The sequence below is a fragment of the Brassica oleracea genome, chromosome C1 (assembly GCF_000695525.1).
Source record: "Brassica oleracea var. oleracea cultivar TO1000 chromosome C1, BOL, whole genome shotgun sequence".
Taxonomy (NCBI): domain Eukaryota; kingdom Viridiplantae; phylum Streptophyta; class Magnoliopsida; order Brassicales; family Brassicaceae; genus Brassica; species Brassica oleracea.
The window spans coordinates 6234374-6242682 of NC_027748.1; positions in this window are offsets into that span (position 1 = coordinate 6234374).

Genomic DNA, 8309 nt, shown 5'->3' on the forward strand with positions numbered 1-8309 from the left:
TCTAAAAGATTAATTAGGGTTTGGATAAAATCGATTATGCATTAGCTTTAGGGTTTTAATCGATTTCATGCATAGCATGCATTATGCATGTATGCGGCTAAAGGTATTAGGAAAACAATTTTGATCATTAGATCAATTGGGGTTTAGGGAATCGAACTTATGATTATGAGCTTTGATTTACTCATTGGAGTTTTGATCTATTACCCTAGGGTTTCGATTAGGGTTTAAGGATTACCTTAACCTCAAGTAGGGTTGAATGGACCACCAATGAGATGAGGATCGCAAGCTGAACCTAGAGCTGGAACGTATCGCGAGTTGTCCTTACTGGTATCGGGAACACGAGCTGAAGCTGAGATCGTCTGATCACGAATGGAAACAAGATGAGTATTAGGTTTAGGGTTCGTGATCGGGAGTTCTCAACGGTTAGGGTTTATCGTCGAGGGGATTATGGATTCGCCGGCTAGGGATTGTTTAGCTTAGGGTTTTAGAGTAATCGTGCTGATAACGTGTTGTGAAACAAGATAATATAATATGTATATTTCTGTATTCATAAACATAAGGAGCCCTTTATATGTAGGAAATTACACCGTCATAAAATAATGGAAAGACTAAAGAAAGGAAATACAAATATGGAAAGAGTACAAGTCATTATCTAATAAGGAAAATGCAAGATGCCGATTCTTTCTCTCTCCCTCCTCACGGTCGACTCTCTCTCTCTAGCATTGGGCCGATTATGAACCGGACCGGTTATAGACATCCACAATATGATTTATAACAGATTTTAGTTTGTTTACGTGATAAATGCAGGAGCTTAGAAAAATAAAAACTGGAAACATAATATTACCTTGAATTTTTTTTTTTATCTAATCATAAAATTCATGATAGAGGTCCGTATATCTCGTCTGTGAATCCAGAATTAGATGATTGAAAATATCATAATGCAATGCAATCCTCTTTCCTAAAAGAGAAGAAACAATCATTGACATAAAAAATACATATACGGACTATAATCTATTCTATTAATTTTTTTTGTCGACTACCAGTACAAACTAAATCAAGTGGAATCTATTCTAGAATAAAATAGAAAATCCATTCTATTAATTTAAAATCCTATTTTTATCTACTATTAACAAGTCATAGAAGAATTTGTTAATATGCCACATTTGATTATTTACATTAATAAAAAACCAACTATAAATTTGATTCTTTAATTATAACAAAATATATTGAAAAAGAATCTAACAAAATCTTACTTAAAAATTTAAATATTTTTATAAATAACACATTAATTAATTTCGTAAATAGTAATATGATATTATTATAAATAAATGTCAACTAAAATTTTATATAAAACAAGAAAATAAAAATTATATACTATTTTTTATAAATTATATAATTATATTCTATATTATATAAAAATAGAAGTGCTATATGAATTAAATATGACAAAATTATATTAAATAGTAAATTAACATATTTTCATTTAAAATTCGTAAACTATATAATATTTTATACAAAAGTAAATTTATTAACATAGGGTCAACTTTAATATCTACAACTATATATTATCTTTTTATTTATTTTGAAACTCTCAACTAGGTCTAGGCACGTGTCAAGTACCCGGCATTTTTTAGGTACTTGTTACCCGACTTTGTTTGTACAAGTAGTTGTATTTGTTACATGTATTTGACTTGTTCTGAACGAGTATTCGCTGTATCAAGTATTCACAAATTTTTTTAATACTTGTAAATTACTTGACTTGGTTTATTACTTGATTTTATCTTTTACTTGACTTGATTTGATACTTGATCTTTTCAATTAGTTAACCTATTTTCCTTGACTACTTGAAGTTAAAACACAGAGTTTTACCTTTACGGCTCTGTATATAAACGTCAGATTTCTGTTTGGCTAAATCAGTTAGTACTAGCCCAATAGTTTAGTAATGTTGGGTATTGATATTTAAACACACAATTCTTTTAGTGGGTTTATTGGTTGTTGTATTTTAATAGATTTGAAAATCCGAACTAAATCTAGTGTTATGGGTTTTATAATTTTTAAATATGTATTAAAATCATGTGTTATTGGTTTAATGATTCATAAAATCTATATCAAATAAAGTGTTATTCAATCGTACGGATTTACTAATAAATTTGATGTTATACTGGATTTGAATGGATTTGTTTAGATTTTTTTGTTAAAAATACAAAGCTCAAATCCGAGGGAAAACCTCCGAATTTGTAAATACTAATCCAATTTTTTTTTTAAAAACTGCATATTTTACTTGGATTCATAAATACTACATGGATTTCTAAGTTAATCAAAATATATAAACCAATAACATCTCCTTAGTTTTGATAGACATATATTACATTAAATTTTAATTAACTAATAAACTAGATACCAAATATTTAATAAAATAAATAATATATAACAAGTAAAGGAACAAGTAAAAGATACTAAGTAACAAGCCAAGTAGCTAAAAATAAAAAAAATATACTTGTTACTTGACTTGTACTTATGAGTAATAGAATCCGTTTACTTGTTACTCGACTTGATTGTAGCAAGTACTTGTTTTTTCAAACCGAGCCGGGTCAAGTAGCAAGTATAAGCCGGGTATCAAGTAATACTGCCCATGCCTACTCTCAACAATATATTGGTTAAAAATGTGCATATACAAAATATAATAGTATATAATAACGTTTAGTTCATATACTATTTAAAAATATGTTATTAGAAAACAATAAAATTTTAATAATTCATTAAAGATATTATTGATAAATAAAATTTTAATAGTAAATTTATTTTTATTTTTTATTTTAATTATAACAAAATATGTTGAGAAAATTTAGAAAATATTAACAAAATTTAAATATTTTAATAAAACAATACATAAATGTGGTAACAAAAACAAATTCAAAATTCATGTAATCTTCCAAACTCAAAAAGGTTGTATAATTTTCTAAAGTTTTCTTGACAAATTATAAAATTTTGAAAATAAATATTCAAACTCAAAATGATGATATTTCAAATTTTACAAAAGATATAATCATAGATAATAAAGAATAACTTTTTGAAATGCACCACGAAAAAACAAACTATATATGTTGTAAAAATTAAAGCAATCTAATCTTTTGAAATATTAATTAAGAAAATGAAAACTTAATATCATAACATCCAAAAAATATCATGTATTAATAAAATTTACTAAATGCTACTATGTATTAACTTTACTAAAATATTAGGGCTTTATTTAAACAAAATATTGTTGTACTTATAAATCCCGTAAATTACTAAAATTATATATGTTAAAGTATTTTTTAAATACAACATGTAAATGATTATCTTAAACATATTTCATTCTATATTTTAAATAAATAAAATTTAAAAATATATTATATATAAAATGTATAAACTAAGGAAAAAAATATTTTGAAAGAGAATCTCTATTTGATTATTTCCGGTTGTTATTTTATTGTACCTAATTCGAAAATATATTAGTAAATAATAAAAATTAGTAACAAAGTAAAATATATTAAACAAATCACTACATATTAATAGTGCTGAATATGAAATATAAATAATAATATTATAGAGTTACACAATAAATAACACTAAAATTGAAATTATATATTTAAAACATTTTTAATAATATCAAATTCATTTATAAAATAAAAAATATCTGCACGGACATGCGGGTTAAAATCTAGTTTTTATTAAAATCGTGTATTTATATTGTTATCATGTTTCTAGGGGAATGATGATCGTTAACATACATATTAATTCTGAAATATCTTTCATTTCTGTGTGCAAGTAAAAAGATTAGTATTTGTTGGGCCGGATGTACTGTTCATGAAAGATAACTTTTATTAAAAGTTGACATCTAAGAGGTGTAGGGACCAAAAACCCCTGCAGTACCACTATGCTTTTTAAGTTTAGAAGTTTTTTACTTTTTTTATATTAAGATATTTTTCTAAACACGAAAATAAATTAAGTTTTGAGACTTCTATAAACACGGGTTTAAGGAATTGTAATTTTATTCATTCACATAATCAATATGTAAATCCTAAACGGGTATTTGCCTCAATTATTTTAGTTTTTTTTTCAAACTTAATTCGCATTTGTTCACAACAATCAATTTTTTCGCAAACTGGAGTTAAAAAGTACAACTATCAACTAAGTAATATTCAGTTTCCTCTCCGAGATGCAGTTATCAAGGCAAGACTATAACTCTTGTTTCTCGATGTCGGCGACGGCGTAGCTTGCCAACATCGCCTATGATATTTGTCAATCAAGTTCTTCTCCAATTGTTATCTATCTCTATTTTGGCTCACATGCTACTCTTTTTGAAATATCTGATTTGTATCTCTACTCTTCCAGTCGAGTTAGCATGGTAAACTGTAGTTGTTGTCTGCTCCTCTCTGGATTTTGGATCTCCGGCTTGACTCCCCATTATTATCTCTTCTTTTCTAATTCCATTATGCCTCACAAAAGCTTGCGTTCTGTCTCGCTGGTCTTCCCCATGATGACCACTCACCATTGCTTACCGTCGTCGTGTCTCGGTAGATCTGTCAGTATTGCCGTTGGTTTTAAGTTCATTTTTAGTGTGTTCTTCCGAACATCCGCTCTAGGATTTCAAGTGGAGTTCACCAGGTCTTTTCTTTCTTTTGCCATTTTTGCCATTTTTACCATTCTTCATATCATAATGTTTTTCTTTTATCGCTTTGTCGTTATGTATCTCTGGTTGTACTCATGTATCTCTGGTTGTACTCGTCTGAACTTTTAAAACCTTTCATTTTAATATAAGAACTAGATCCTCGAAATTTTTAGTTTTTAATTATTTATTTTATTAAATGATATATTTGCAATATTTTTTTATATTATATTCATTAAGTAAATTTTTTTTTTTACATCTTAAACTATCTATTTTTTTTTACGAATGTGTGATATCATATAAAAAATATAAAAAAATGAGTATAGAGTTAATTAGATAATTTTAAAAACATAAATTTTTCTTTGGTATGCGATATCATATAAAAAATGATCCGCCCAGTTAATAAAAATCATGATTATTTTATGTGTAATTTTTTTTATTTTGACCATTTCCTAAAACTATATTAAATTTTACATATTTTAATTAGAATATTTTTATAATCTTTATCTTTTTATTTGAAATGCAATTAAATATTTTTTAACAATTATAACAAAATATATAAAAAATATTTTTAGAATTTGTTTGAAAAATATGAAAATTACATTTTAAATTAAAATTATCCTAAAATATGATAAGTTTTGATGTAAACGAAAACTCAAATTATGTCAAAAATAATGATATTCAATGATAATAACAATTTTAACTGATTATTTTTTAAAAAATACATTTACAAAAATATTGTTTGAAAGAAAATTCATTTATCTTTCAAATATAAAATGAAAATATTATAATTAAATAATAAAAAATATAAATAAAAACCATAAATTTAGCAAATGACAACTGAGTTATATTATGCTAAAATTTTCTTTCTAATAATTTATCAAATGACAAATGATTTATGAACAAATAATACCATATATTTTTTAAAAACATAGTCATTCTTAAATGTTTTAAAGATCTCCATTATTAAAATTATGTACGTAAGGATAACTCATGAGTTTTTTTGGTTGATTAAATGACATTATGTCCAAATTTATTTAAGGATATTTCATTAAGGTAACTGAAAAAGATTTAAATTCATTTAAGCATATTTAATTAATGTAACTGAAAAGACAAGTAATAAATTAGGCAGTTTTATTCGTTTTAAGATATTTCATAAATGCAACTGAAAAAGACAAGCAAAAAAAAAGAGTTTAATTAACGAAGTAAGAACATTTTCAAATGATTACTTTTTTTTTAATAATATAGATTTAGGATTCGAAAAGGATTTAAAAGTCCAAGTTACCAAAAATAACAGAATAACAGATACAATAGTATCTACCATCTAGTTTTTGTTTTTGGAATAAACTACATATATAGATTTGAGTGTAAAAGCGAGGTGTATTTTCTTTTTACAAATAGGTATATTGTTTATTAGATAATTTCTACAACAAGTTAACATTCAAGTTTCTGATTCAGCTCTACTACGCATTAACTCCATTTTATCAAAAACACCATACGACATCAATTTAAATTTTGGCCCTATGCCAACGATGGACAGTCCAAGATTTGATTCCCGAAATACCCTTTGATAATTCATGTCCCCTTAGCCCATACATCGACAGATAATGTTGGGGACGATCCATTGATTTGTTTAATTTTTCACCCACATATTTAATAAAACTTACTCAGAAAATCGTATAAGACAAGATATGCATATATGTAATCCAAAAATATTCGATCGTCCAGGTTAGTGCGGCACGAGGAAAGATATAGATAAAGAGAAAGGAATTTTAATTAAAATCTAAAAGAAAATAAAAAGATTAAAGAGTTTAAAATGCATATCGTTACTTTATTGGAGTTGCTACCGACCGACGATGCATAAGACAAAGTTAGAAGAATTATCGATTTAAGTATTACTACTTATTCGTGTCTTCGCAGAGAAAACTAAAACAATTATAAAAAGAATTTAAAATCAAATTTATTGGTTGTTTCCAGGAATCAGCGATTGATTATTTTTATTTTTATGAATACTTCTGACTTATGATCTACTACGGATTTACTCCATTTTACTCCGCTGGGGACTAAAGGTTTTGATTGTATGGTATCTATAGCGCAACAAGGAAAGGTGGAAAATTTATTACTCCATATTACGCCGAGTTTTTGCCAATCAAGTAAAATACTTTATTCTTTATTGACTTATCCATGGATTCATCAGGTGAACCTCTAGGTTTACTAACCAATAGTATTGTTTATTTCATATTCGATATATTTTATTAAAAAAACAAAATATTATCAAGTTATATTATTTTTTTAAAATAAAAATATAAAATAAATAAATAAGAAAATAGTAATAATTACAAAAAAAAAATATTTTTAACGTCGTCAGCAAAACATTAAACCCTAAATCCTAATCCCTAAATCCTAATCCCTAAACCCTAAACCCTTGGATAAACCCCCTGTTCTAAAAATCGGCCGCCTAGCCGCCTAGACGCTACGCGTCACTCTTCCACCCCGATTTATGCCAAATCGGTTTAAAAAATCGGATATCCAATTTTTTCCGCCTGGACCGCCTAAATGACCGCCTAGCCGCCTAATCTATTTTTTTTATTTTTTTATATTTTATATTTTTTTATTTTTTTAAATAATATTTTTATTTGTTTATTTGATCTAAAATTTTATAAATATCATTTATATTCAAAATTTTGATGAAAATTACACTATATTAAGTTTATATATTCTATTTGTGTATTTTATACAATCTTAAACATTAAAATGTATTAATATTATACACAATTAAAGATTAACATGTTTTATAACATAGTAAACCATCTAAAAATTCCGCCCCGCATAATTTCCGATTAATCCCAGATTTTCTCTTTAGGCGCTAGGCCCAACCCGACCGTCCGACTAGCGCCTAGCGCGTTCCCGAACAGGGGGTAAACCTTAAACCCTTAGATAAATCCTAAACTCTAAATAAAAAACACTAAACACTAAAACACTCATGAGTTTAGGGTTTTATGGTTTTACTGTTTAATGTTTTTGATTTAGAGTTTATGATTTATCCAAGGGTTTAGGGTTTAGAATTTAGGGTTTGGTGTTTTGCCGATGAATTTTTTTTTTCTTCTGTAACTACTATTTTCTTTTATCTTTTTATTTTAAAAACATAATATAATTTGACAATATATTTTTTTTTTTCTAAAAGATATCGAATTTGATATAATGAAATCCTATTGGTTGGTGAACCTAGGGGGTGAACCCAACTCTTCTTTATTTACTCTGGTTACTATTGAAACAACAAAAAACATATTCACATTAGATAAACCTCTAGATTCACCAACCAATAGTGTTTCAGTATTTGATATTTGATATCTTTTAAAAAAGGAAACAAAATTGAATTTCCAAATAAGATTATATTTTTAAAATAAAATAATAAAAATAGTTACAAAAAATAAATAAATAAATATTGTTAAACCGTTAGCAAAATACTAAATCATATACCCTAAATCCTAAACTCCAAACCCTAAATTATAAACATTAAATCTTGGATAAACCGTAAACCATTAGAAAATTTTAAACCCTAAATCATACATTAAAATCTAAATCTTAATAACATTAAACCCTAAACCCTAATCACTAAACCCTAAACCCTTATAAATCATAAACTCTAAATCAAAAA